At 37.3% G+C, this 13,871-nt stretch overlaps 1 long non-coding RNA gene across 2 annotated transcripts in view; it reads right to left on the bottom strand.

Moving 5' to 3' along the window:
- The window catches only part of LOC134738947 (uncharacterized), a 47,275-nt gene extending 33,891 nt beyond the window's left edge, over positions 1–13,384 (bottom strand). The window contains exon 1 of one of the 2 annotated variants that reach the window (XR_010125244.1): positions 13,128–13,384. This is a non-coding gene — a long non-coding RNA (uncharacterized LOC134738947). The remainder of the gene's footprint in view (positions 1–13,127) is intronic. The other variant, XR_010125243.1, reaches the window with a different exon arrangement.
- Positions 13,385–13,871: the final 487 nt, after the last annotated feature.

The following is a 13,871-nucleotide window of genomic DNA, read 5'->3' as shown; positions in this document are numbered from 1 at the left end:
CACAATTCACAAATGCAAAATCGTGGAACCAACCCAAGTGCCCATTGATCAAGGAGTGGGTAAAGAAACTGTGGAATACTACTCAGCCATAAAAAGGAATGAATTAATAACATTTGCAATGACCTGGATGAGATTGGAGACTATTATTCTGAGTGAAGTAACTCAAGAATGGAAAACCAAAGATCATATGTTCTCAATGATATGTGGGAGGTAAGCTATGAGGACACAAAGGCATAAAAATGATATAATGGACTTCGGGAACTTGGGGGGAAGAGTGGAAGGGGGACAAGGGATAAAAGACAACAAATATGATGCAGTGTATACTGCCTGGATGATGGGTGCACCAGAATCTCATAAATCTCCACTGAAGAACTTACTCATGTAACCAAATACTCCCGTACCCCAATAACTTATGGAAAATAAAATAGTTGATTTACCAAGCAATCGGTCTATTTCAGAGTCACCTCAATACAAGGAAAAACTGACCATCAAATATGGATAACTACCTTTTGAAATGATGGTCTATGTTGTTCTATGTATAATTGACACTAATGCAATCTACGTGAGTTTTTCATCAGAGGCTCTGTGTGCCCTGAATATTGTTTTTAGATTGTTAACTGTTTTATTATCATATTGATTGTGATCTAAAAATCATCAGTTGCATAAGCACCAATACTACTTTCTGGTCTGTATTTCTTTATATGGAAGCTCTAATGATACCACCTTACTTGTGTAAGCTCATGAGAAAACAGATACTCATATAATACTTAACTGATGCATTCACACAAAGTAAAAGCCAAATTATATCAAGTTATACCATATGAATTAAGTTTTCTGAAAAGAGAGAAGGGCCTTGGGAGAATCTGTTTATCATGGAAATGAAGACATGTTAAATATTTTTTAATATACTGTAGGAGTTAGAATTATACTCTCATAACAAGCAACATTTTAGTTTCAGAAAAAGAAATCATCTGTCACTTTTAAGTTAATTTTATATGAATATCATCGGCTTTGTCATATTGTTTCCATTTAATTTCCAGCTAAATTTTGGATTTTATAATTATAGAAGAACTGTAAGAATGTATGCCTCCCTTGATTACTGTACATAAATAGCATCATGAAAACAACATTATAAATCATAAATCAATTCTCAGAGATTGTGAATGTATTTCTTTCTTTAAAGAGATGTAACTATTTTTAAAGAAAGATTAGTCACATTGATCTAAACTATATTCTTCCAGGACTGTGAACCTGGTAATTGGCTGCATTTTAATCAAAAGAAACTTCTTTGGTAAATATTTTTGCCTAGAGATCACCTATTATTGTACAACCTGGGAGCTAAGAATGGCATTTCCATTAAATGGTTTTACATTAAGACTATTAGACTTTTGGTGAGAACATTTGCTCAAAGAGTGAAGAACACTGAGAGCAATATCAATTCTGAGTTTAAAAACAATGTAAATGATTTTGAGTGACTTTGGCTCTTGATGAATGGGCAAAGATTACGAACACTGTCCAGTCCTTGTTCACTGAATGAGTCATGCTGACTTTGAGGTGACTAAAGAATAGCCTCTACAAATAGTCTACGTGGAACAAACACTGGCAATAATACTTTCAAATAATTTGAGAAAACATTAACTTGGTACAAACTGAAGTGGAATCTGCAAATTTTACCCACTAACATTGGTAAAAATATATGTGGAGAAAGAAAATTTTACAAAGCTTGTGAAAATGTATAGTACTTAAAGACTCTGGATGTGTACTGTGTTAGTCAACAGCTAGTAATCTGCAGAAGATATTGAAGTCAGTCCTATGTTATTGACTAGTAGTTTCAATTGTGAACTTCATTTGCTTTCATAGCCCTCATCGGTTCTGTGAATTTTTGTCACAAACAGGAACCGAATATCCCGATTTCCTTACCACACCTCAGTTTGATAATTTCATATTGGTAAAGTTTTATTGTGAATTTTTGAGGTGAGGATTGAGATTGAAATATTTCTAAATGAGGAGGACCACCCATAACCACCATTAGCAAACACTGGATGCTTTGGAGAGTAGCTTTTGCTGCAGACTTCATAGTGTGTCTTAATGAATTCAATCTAAAATTACAGTGTTTATATGAAACACTTATAGTGTGGTACAATTATTTTAATAACGACTAACTTTGTTTGAATCACGAATAATGTCCAGCTGTTTTTTACATTTACCAAAAGCAAAAAAAAAAAAAAAAAATGAGACCTCCATGCACACAAAAATTTGCAACATGTATAACTTCCAAACTGAATCTACATTTCCAGGAGTGTTTTTCTGACCTTAAATATCTGTGCAAAGGGAATTTCCATACTTCCAACTCCAGTTGTACAATTGAGGAATTTCCATATCATCTTCAATTAGAAGTAATTATAATGACATGCTAAAAGGTAAATATTAAGAGAAGAATCTAATAGAATTTTTTGAATGCATTCCAAATGATGAATATGCTCAATTAAAATAATATGTTTGTGGATTGACATCTGTATTTGGTAGTAACTATCTGTGTGAAAGATCTTTCCAAAGATGAAATACATAAAATGTCATTACATATCTGCATTAACAGATGAACATTTGCAATCAATTTTCAAGACAGAAACACTAACATCAAAACTCAGTTAGGTGAAGTGGTGACTCTCCTAACAAAAAAACTCAATTCCTCCCATTAGTAAACCTACATTACAAAATTGTTTGCTAAATCATTATTATATTTTAAATTTCATCAATGAAATAATTTATAAATATTTTCATTTAGTGTTATATAAGTGCTTTTATAATATCCTAGATTTTTTCCCTTGGCCTATAAGTCTAAAATATTTATGATCTGGCCTTTTACAGAAAGTTTGGTGACCACTGTTTTTGTCTCTTTGTGTTGTTTTTCTGGCCTGTATTATATCCATATTGAAAACTTTAGAAATATGTGATTAATATTATTCCATTTTTATTCTCAAGCAAATTGTCATAGCATGATATTCATCTTTCAAAATAGAGTCTGGTGACCCATAGACCTATCTAAACTTATTTCAGAGCTGAAGAAGAAGGATCATGGATTGAGCTGCTCGAAACCAAATAAGTGAAAGACTTACTATGGATTTTGTTTGTTTCAGAAAGAGTGGTAGGAAAAAAAAAGAACTGGGAAAAGTGAATAAAAGTAGTCTAATGATATTATGAATTTAAAGAAATTTGCCTGGGTGCATGAAGGAAAGGATAAACGTTTAAAAAGAAACGGTACGATAGTAAAGGGATTTAAATCAAATTGTTAACAATAAGGAAGTTAGAATACTGACAGTATGACTTTGAAAGGCTTTAGAGCTTACATAGTTTGAAAATAAAATCTATAATAACAAATATTCTAGAATTTGTTTTAAACCTGTTTAACCACTGACTGAAACCTCACTTTAATGATCAGTCCTTCGTAATCAGCACAAAACAAGCTGCTAATGTTAAAGATAACTTACTCCTGCCTCTGTCATCAGTATATCCCAAAACAAACCCTTCAAAAATCTCTGTCTAAGCTCAACAATTTACTTTCTTCATCAAAATTATTATTGAGCATTATGGTTCTCCTTTAATTAAGCAATAATTATAGCTGATTATTTTTGGATAGTAATATTAAGTGACAATCTTATTTGACAGTCTTGAAGGTATCACTGGATTTTTTGGAAAGTGTTACCTTCTTTATTCCTACTGCTAAAATCAAAATGTGAGAGGAGAAAGATAATCTAAAGAAAACAATGTTAAACAAAAAAGATCCTGGAATTGCTGCATATGAATATCCAGAGGACAAATGATGATAAAATGAAGAAAAGGCTTCCAGGTAAAGACCAAAGCTAGGACACCCTCAATAAAATATGGTCAGAAGACAAGGCCAAAGTATACCTGCAAAATTCTTTATTAAGACCTTAGGAAGACTAAGGATTATGACTTGAAGAACCATTCAGTCAGATAACAGGGAGTCTAAAAATCTTAAGGGCATTGTCCTTCAGCAATCTCACCAGAAGCTCAAGGTAGAGAATGGCCTAATTCAAAGAGATTTTTGGATGTGGCTTTTATCTAATGAACAAAGTATTTAAGATGTTTATTGACAGAAACACTGCTTATGTGGACTGAAAGACACAGAAACAGTACAAAGCGAATAGAGGCTTTTGGACTCCCAGACTTCTACAAGCAGAAAGCAGGCAGAAAAAACTACTCTGCTGCAAATATGAGAAACCTTTTATTGCATAGGAAGGATGATTCTGAAGGCCAACCAAGAGCCAAGAATGTGGATCTAAGAGCTATGGCATATTATTCGCAGGCCTCGAGTCTTAAGTAGCAGTCAACTACTGCCATGCTGGATTTTAGAAATTCTATACCTAGTAACCCCTATATGCCTCCAATTTCACCCTTTTTTGAACAGGAGGATCAATAGCAAATATTCTGTGCCTTTCCAGCCATAGAATGTTTGGTACGTTTGGCTCACATAACTTCTCTTTAGTTCAGATAAAGAGGAACTGTACGAGAGGAGCTGTCCTTAAGGACTAACATCTTAAGGGACACATCCACACTTAGATCTGATTTACATAATGAGATTCTGGACTTTGAGCTAATGTTGCAATGGATGAAACATTTGAGAGGCTTTAGCAGGGCACAACTGTACTTTGCGTATGGTGAGGATGTGGCTCTTTGGGAACCAAAAGATAGTTGTTTGTAGCCAACCTCCAATATGACTTCTAAAGGTCTCATTCTCTGGTACTTACATTCTTATGTAGGACTCGTCCACATTTTATAGAGCTAAACAGAGAAACAAAATAGCCGCTGATATTTCATTCTAAGAAGAAAATAAAAACACATCAACCTAGAATTCTCTATACAAAAGTATATTTCAAAAATAAATACAAAAAATAAATACCCAATGGGTAAAGGGTAATTACCCTTCAATTACCAATTGAAACCCCTTACCATTGGGTTTCAAATGCTGGGGTGGGTGAGACGAGCAGGGCCTCTGGCCCCCGTGTCATAATCTGTACTTGCATCTCCTGCGATCTGCTGAGAAATCCACCATTCATTTTGGTCTGTAGATTTCTGTCCAAACAGGTCACTGCTAAGTCATTAGTCCCCCATTCACAAGGTTTCTTCAGGTACACTCTGTCTGTGCTGACTCCCATGAGATCATCCTCCCGTTCCTCATCACACAGCCAGAAACTTACAAGACGAGGCTATCTATAATCTCTTGCTGTTTCCTTACTCCTCTTAGTTTCAGGGCATATTTGTACTTCTCAGGTATCATGCTGGGATGTGAGGAAAGTGTGTTATCTTAAGTTTGGCAGAGATCGTTGTCCAAATCGTTTAGCAGAGATAGTTGTCCATCTAAATCTATTTTGTCTTTTTCCTGGACAAAGATATCACATTTCCTTGTTGGGAGGTGTAGACAGGTAACTGAGTTTTAGCCAATGAGATATGAGCAGAAATAATTGGTACCACTTCCAGACCTGGCCCCCACACCTCCACCCACACTACTCTGTGTTATTTCCCCTTCTGTTGTCATGACACACACAAGAAAAGCCCTCGAGGTTGCAGAGAAACAAGCTGTACAAGCTGGAAAGGACCTTGCTTCCTGAATGATTTAGAAAGCCATCTTCTGGAACACCCAATAGGACTGATGCTGATCAAGAAATAAACTTCTCTTTTTTGTCTAACCATTACTAGATTGGGTCTGTTATTATGGGCTAGTATACAGTACAAGTAATATACAGACCCATCTGATTAAGTATGTTAAACAATGGTTTCTATTCTGTAAGACTGATGCCTGCATGGGCTGTACACAGGCAAGGAGGTAAGGCACTCCTTCTGTTACAATCCCCTAAACCTATCTGGAGTGTCCGAATGATCCCTCATGCAGGAGAGGCGAAGTTTCCCTTCTCTAAGGGACTCCCATTATTTATTCACTTGTTGCTTCACCATCTTACTCATCTCTTTTCTTCAGCTCCAGGAAACTTTTTTACTTTGATAGACAGGCAGAAAGTTTTGTGTTACTCATAAAATACTCCTTAAAAAAAAACATGTGGAAGAGACTAAAATGCCAGTAATTTAATGTTTGGGAAATAAGTAAGGACATAAGTAATACTGTAGTTGATTAATTGGGTGAAAAGCAAAGAGTACAAAGAAAAGCAATGATGAGGGAATCTCTCTCATCTTTTAATATTTCATAATATTACCCCATGACATTTACAGTTGTTTGTCAACTGGACCAAATATCCAAGAACTGTGTTATCTCTTAGGGTCTCAGTAAGCAGCTTGAGTCCTATCTAGTATTTTAGGGACTGTGATACTTGAAAATGACCATTATTTTTTATAATGAGGCATTTAGTCAATGCACAAATGCTACTGAATACCTATGTGTGAGTCACTGATACAGGTGTTAAAATGTAATGAGATACCAGTTATCTCTATTTTCTTCCAAAATGCAAATACTCAATGGAGTTAACCCTCGTCCTTCAAGCATGACCCATACTGAGATGGTAAAACTAGACAGAGACCATTGCAAGGTTCTGAAATTGTTCACAAATGTTCTCATGAAGTTACTGATGTGCCCCTACTCATATGTGAAAAGATAAGTGTAGTTCTCCTTGCATTGCTACTAGAAATAAATTAATATCATGAGGCTTTCAAGTCCAGATCTTGACTTAAGACACTTTCCCTCATCTCAGCACACCTTGCAGAGAGTATTCACAAGGTTTTGTGATATAGGACACAGATAGTGAATGAAATTGCCTCGAACTCTTTCAGGGCCTGCCTCACTTTTTAAAGTGGAGCAAAAAAGCACATATTGAAACTATAGACTTGGCACATGGTTGAATAAACTATAGTTTCCTGATTGAATACGCAGAGTAAATTCCAACACTGATCCAGGGTAGTATGTTGGGTGTTAAGTTTTGTAAAATAAGTATTTACTGGTTTCTCTGTCATGATTTTATCTTGTTTTTAAACATCAATCTTATTTCCCAAAGTTTCACTCCAGCTGGGTAAATTGAGAGAGCACGAAATGAATATCAGGTATGATTCTAATGTAACAAATATGGGAGTTGTGACTTCGATGCCAGAACATTGGACAGTTAAAGGATAGGGGATTTTTAGATTTCTTGAAAATGTCCTTCTAAAAACAACTTAATTTTCACGGATTGGAATTTTTTTTTTTTTTCTTTTTTTGGAGATAGAGTCTTGCTCTGATGCTCAGGCTGGAGTTCAATGGCATGATCTCAGCTCACTGCAACCTCCGCCTCCCAGGCTCAAGCAATTCTCCTGCCTCAGCCTTCGGAGTAGCTGGGATTACAGGTGTGCACCACTATGCCTGGGTAATTTTTGTATTTTTAGTAGAGACAAGGTTTTGCCATGTTGGCCAGGCTGGTCTCAAACTCCTGACCCCAGGTGATCCTCCCACCTCAGCCTCCCAAAGTGCTGGGATTAAAGGCATAAGCCACCACACCTGGCTGGATTGGGATATTTTGAGGTTACAAGCAGTGGGCTAACACAAAATCTCAGAGCTCGGCCGGGCGCGGTGGCTCACGCCTGTAATCCCAGCACTTTGGAAGGCTGAGGTGGGTGGATCATGAGGTCAGGAGATCAAGACCGTCCTGACTAACACGGTGAAACCCCATCTCTACTAAAAATACAAAAAAAAAGGTAGCCAGGCGAGGTGGCGCGCTCCTGTAGTCCCAGCTACTCAGGAGGCTGAGAAAGGAGAATCACTTGATCCTGGGAGGCGGAGGTTGCAGTGAGCCAAGATCACGCCACTGTGCTCTAGCCTGGGTGACACAGTGAGACTCCGTCTCAAAAAAAAAAAAAAAAAAATCTCAGAGCTCACAAGTCTGGTCAAACCACAAAATTCTGCCTTGAATGAAATTTCTGGTGACACCAAGCTTTACATTGCTTTTGCCTGAAACCATAATGAGAGAAGCCAAGTTTGCGCATGGGTAGAGAAAAAAGAAAATAAACAAATGAAGTTTGTTTATCACACAACCATAAAAGCAGGCAGTCACACTGCGTGCCAGATCCACCCAGGACTTATGCAAAAATCCTGGAGAAAGATTCGGTGAGCCACAATCAATCGTTCAGCCAGTTTGTCCCCAAAGATTTGGGCATTCATGTCCTATCATCCTGTTCCCGGACCAAGCTGAGGGTCGGGCTGCTGTTTCTCAGGGCCCAATAACAAGATGCAGATGAACTGGGGAGGAAGAGTTTTTATTTCTGTAACCAGTTACAGGGAGAAGGCCTGGAAATGATTGCCAGACCAACTCAAAATTACAAAGCTTTTCAGAGCTTACATACCTTCTAAGCTATATGTCTATGTGTAAGTGTGCATTCATCTAAAGATGTAAGTGATTAACTTCTTTTCATCTATAACTAAGGTCTGAGGCCTGAAGACCTGCTTCTAGAGCCTCAGTAAATTTGATCTAAATGGGTCCAGGTGCTGGGGTGATTACCTTTATCTTGTCTCCTGCTAAATCACGGAGGTTTGGGGAGTTTCTTCAGACCCCCAGTAAAACTTGTTTAAACCTAAATGGGTACTGTTAGGAATTCCTTCATTATTTTGTCACACTTTAAGGCCCAGAAAAGGCCTGGGAAAAACTCTTAATGGGCTTTTGTTACATTCCAGCCTTTGTATAAGGGCACTGGCTTTTTTAGCTTTTAATATTTAACTTAACCACTCAGTCAGTGCTGAAACAGTTGTCACGGAGACCTGCGTTGGTGAAACCTGGCCTGCCACAATCCTGGGGAAAGCATGGGGTAAGTCTGCATATTTGAGGACAGTGTGGCCATGGTTGGAAAATACTGTTGTGGGAACATGCTGTTATCATTGCCAAAGTGCAGCTTCACCAGATTCAGTCAAATCTATGGCCATCCCCCTCCCCCTTTTTTGTTTTGTTTTTGCCTTTTTTGGTACCTTTTTTCCATCCTATTCCCATATAGATAAAGCTTTATTTTCTTTTATTATTTCTACTATGGATCACTGAAAACTCTTTCTCAGTTTAGAAATATGGAGAGGCACTTTTCCTTATTTCTCCCCCTAAGTAAAGCTAAATATCTTTAACACCATATATAAATCAAAATAAGAAGGCTCTCAAAGGCAGAGAGAGGACAGACTAGCTAAGGACTATGGACCCAAAGAATGGTGCTATGGTGAGACACCTGAATCTCATATATTATATAGATCTGCCTCATATTTTCCAGATTGGAAACTGAAGATGCCAGCAATCAGGAAATGCTAATGGTCACAAACAGTAGAGCTCTACGAAAGCCTGTTTTTCTCCACCAAAAGGATAAGAAAAAAGGAAACTAAAAAATAACAGCTCACATCCAAACAAACAGGCCAGAAAAAACGGTGGTCTCACACCCTCTCAGATCAACAAAGGTGGAGTAGGAAGACTAGATTTCCACTCTGACCCAGCTGCTCAGGCACCCTGCACACTCCACTCCTGCTGGGTGGTCAGAGAAGGCTGAGTGGGAATTTGGGAAGTTCATCTAAATCAAACATAAGAAATCCCACCCCACTCTGCAGGTGTCAGCAAAGAGCACATGGGGAGCCTGGACTTACACTCTCATGCTGTGGCACTAAAGCACCTTCCCCCTCCACCCTTTAGTGGCATCAGAGGAGGCCTAGTGGAGAGTCCAAACTCTCCCTGCTGCCCACCGAAGGGTGAGGCCACTTCTACTCCTGCCTTGTGGTGTCAGTGGAAGCTGTGAAGAAAGCAGTAAGAAGGCATTCCAGCCAGGCAGGTGTCAGCAAAGGTTGAATAGGAAGCCTAAATTCTCACCCCTACTCAGAAGTAATGAGGTACCCCCTCCCTGCCACCTCCCTCCAGCATGGTGTCTACAGAGGCCTAGTGGGGAACCTGGATTTGGTTTTCACGTGGCAGTGATAAAGAGATCCTGCCACATTCCCTGCCAGCCTCAGAGGAGCCTGTGGAACAGAGTTATATAAGATCCAGTCTCACAACGTACCACACAAAATGTCCAGGATACAGTCACAAATGAATCCTTTTACCAAGAACCAGAAAAATCTCAACTTGAATGATATAAAAAACAATCAATAGATGCCAAGAACAAACTGGCACAGATGGAGTTATCTGACAAAGAATTTAATAGTCGTTATTATGTATCAGATTTACTATAAACGTTGGTGAAGTGGGACAGCTCAATATAGCTAATGAATTATAATTCCCATTTAATGAAATGTATTTATGCAAATGGTCACCCAGCACCAACCACTAAGAAGTTAATGACAGCAGGCCAGATGCAGTGGCTCACACCTGTAATCCCAGCACTTTGGGAGGCCGAGTTAGGTGAATCACTTGGGATCAGGAGTTAGAAGACTAGCCTGGCCAACATAGTGAAACCCTGTCTCCACTATAAATACAAAAATTAGCCAAGCATGGTGGTGCACGCTCGTAATCCCAGCTACTCGGGCAGCTGAAGTGGGAGAATCATTTGAACCTGTGAGGCGGAAGTTGCAGGGAGCCAAGATAGCACCAATGCACTCCAGCCTGGGCAACAGAGTGAGACTACATCTCAAAAAAACAAAAAAGTTAATGACAGCAATTAATAATGGCTTTTTACAACATGAGACTGGAATATAGGTTAAAAACTTAAGAATTAGGGTCAAAAATGTATGTGTTCTACTTCATGTATACGAATTATTGTCAACTGTGTTATGGATTGGGGTTCATTTGTCCACATTCATTTGCATATTTTCTTTCACCATCCCTTACAATCCCTGTACATACATCCCATAATCATTTACAAGTGCCTATATACCTAATTGCTTGTAAATCAGGATTATTCAAATATTGTCGAACATAATTATGAATATTATTTGTGAGAATGGGACCCTTAAAGACAAGTGCCCATTAAACTTTAAGTTAAATAGTTAATTAATTTTCTAGTTGCTCTGAACTACCTTTCTTCCTTAATGAGTTCTTAGTATCTAGTTCCTTGAAAAACAAGCCCAAAAAGGTTTTATTGAAATTGATCGTCTTTAATATACCATCTCACTTTAAATACCGTTTCTTTTCTCTCTCTTTTTTAGTCAATTTTTATTGAGTCTTTATTTATGAGATAATGGCATGATTCAAAAGCAATACAAGCCTTTTTATAAAATATTTTTCCCTGCGAGATAAGACTATAAAAGTTCTTGTAAACCTTTCTCTCTTAAAAGCAAGAATTGAAAGACTCCACTGAGATTTTGAAACCATTGAATATCTGAAATTGCGTGGCCATTTGCCTTAACATGATTTTTTCATCTGGTTTTTATTTTCAAGAGAAAAAAAATTGTGGATGACTAACTTTTCCATTAAATCAAATGTAAAAGGATAAATGTGTCACTTTCCACCTTTATTGGTTTTATTTGAAGGTATCTGAATCTCAGGGATGAATGTTGTTAGGCAAAAAGGATTTTCTAATTTTAATATTTAAATAAAGGAAGACAGGAAGCTTTTTTCTCTTAAATGGCAGTTCTAACATTCTTGTATTTGTAAGAAATTATTGTCTTATAAAGCAATTAAAACTGACTATGTTATGAATAAGAGTTCTTGAAAATTAACCAAAACACAGAAAATGAAACTTTTCTACCCTGGACTCTGTAGTATTACCGAGTTATATGAGGTAGAGTACACAAATTATAATTCTTTCCAAATTAGTAAACCTCAAAAACGTAGGAAGCAGAAAATTACTTGCAAGCAAAATGAAACCAGTATTTACAGTAATTAAGAGATGAGGAATTTGGGAGGGGACTAATTTTTAGAGGGGGTTCTATATTACTTAATTAAATAATAACTCTACTCCAGAAAACTTAAAAAGTAGTTTCTACAATACAGTTATAGAGTGGCCCATGCTCTACCCTGTGGTATCTGAAATATCCACTCTTTCAGCTACACAGTTTAGGCAGGTATATCAGATGCAAACACTTCAGCCTTACTCATGCTCTATTTTCTTTTCTGCTTAAATTACAAATTGGTTGTGCATGATTGGAAAACATTGTAATGATATTTGGAAACTCCCAAGCCTTTTAAAATTAAATTCGGGATATGCTGGAACCTTATGTTAGAAGGTAAACTCTAGAAATCTTAGCACAAAAATAAACTCAATTTTATAAAACATTCATTCTGATGATAGGATTTCATCATATTTCTGTGGAATACACACTGGGAAATAGCAAGCCATTACTTCAATTTAATTCCTCTTTGATTGGTTCTACAGCCACTGCAAAACAAACTCTGGACAATAAAGATTCAGAACATTACAAGTGTAGTATGAAATGACGGGATTTCTGCAGAAATGCCTAAGGGGTGACAGCTATCTGAAGTTCTAATAACATTCAGGCCCACTTGGGAAAGAGTTAGTTTTCCTCTAGATGACATCTAGAAGCTGTTATTTTATAGTAAACTCCTATAGTCACAGAGAGTTATGAATAGTATTTTGAATTAGTCTCTCTGATGAGCTCTGTGATATCACTTCAACAGCTTTTAAGAATGATTTTACAAAGAGAATTTTTTAAATGTTATAAAAGTTAAATAACATTAGAAAAAGTAGAGTCAAAACAGAAATACTTCTAGAGTAGATTTACATAGCACTTTACAATTTACAATGTATTGTAGATGCAACCTCAACACATGGTATGTTTATTTCTATCCAATCAGGTTAAATGGAATACAACTCCGTGTCTTAGATGATTCAGCAATACACCAAAATCAGCTTGGCTTGAGCCATGCAAATACTATCCCAACTCAATTTTTAAGAAACCACAGACATTCCCCCTAGGGAATGAACTGTTTATGACCAGGCAGTATCTTTTATTTAAAAAAAAAAATTCTCCAATAGAGCATATTCACAGGCTAAAACTGAGAATTCTGACACTTTCACTGCATAAATGCACTTAAATATTTCAAAGGAATATTCCAAAAACTAAACATTAACTAGATTCTTGTTTATGAAGTTTAAACAACTATATGAAGCCATATGTAAAATTTTCCTGTTTTCCCTTGTTGGATAAATCTGTGAATTCCAAGTCTTGCAAGACCCCTTGTTTTCACTTAGGAAAAAGAAAAAGCAATTCTACTTACTTTGTTCAGTTACCAGTTTATTGCCTTGCAGCTCCAAATCTATCCTCCATTGCTCTGCCTGTGATACTGGAGCTAAACCTTATAAATATTTCTCTTCTGTCAGATGCCCAATGTTCGTGCTGTCAGCAGATGGCTCTAGGAAACACTGAAGGAAAACAGGGCTTGTTTCCAGTGTTTTTCTCTGCTTGCTCCTGTGGTACACAGCATCTAGCAGGGCACAGAAAATGCAGTAGGGCCACCCTCCAGTGAGCTCTGCTGCATGGCACCTTTTCACGGGCAGCTTCCCCTGGCATTTCAGAGGGCAGCTTCCCTTCAAGCAGCTTACTAGCAAATTCCATGAAGCAACTGTCCCTTGTGGATAGTTTCCCAAGCACCCCAGAAGACAACTTCTTAGCAATTTCTGTTGGCAATATTCCTCAGAGAACTTTTCCACTAACCAATGGGCCATGGCCGTGACCCCAGCCTCTCAAATGGCAGAGAAGGGTTCTTACTCCAGATTTGTTTCTTCCTTTGACGCTCTTGCCTTAGGCCCACAGGTAATGGCTGTTTCCTATATCTACAATTCCACTATTGCTTAGAGTTCTTTTTTCACTTGGTTGGTAACATAGGTAGGTTACAGTTATTAATTTTTATATTAAACTTTCTCTGTTAAAATTACAATGTGGGTCTTGTATCCTAATTGATCCCAGAATGATATACATCTTCAAGCAGTTTTAAATTCAATAATAATTAATGGTACACATA

Source organism: Pongo pygmaeus, chromosome 22 (genome assembly GCF_028885625.2).
Source record: "Pongo pygmaeus isolate AG05252 chromosome 22, NHGRI_mPonPyg2-v2.0_pri, whole genome shotgun sequence".
In the NCBI taxonomy this organism is placed as follows: domain Eukaryota; kingdom Metazoa; phylum Chordata; class Mammalia; order Primates; family Hominidae; genus Pongo; species Pongo pygmaeus.
This window is presented reverse-complemented; position numbering and strand designations above follow the sequence as displayed.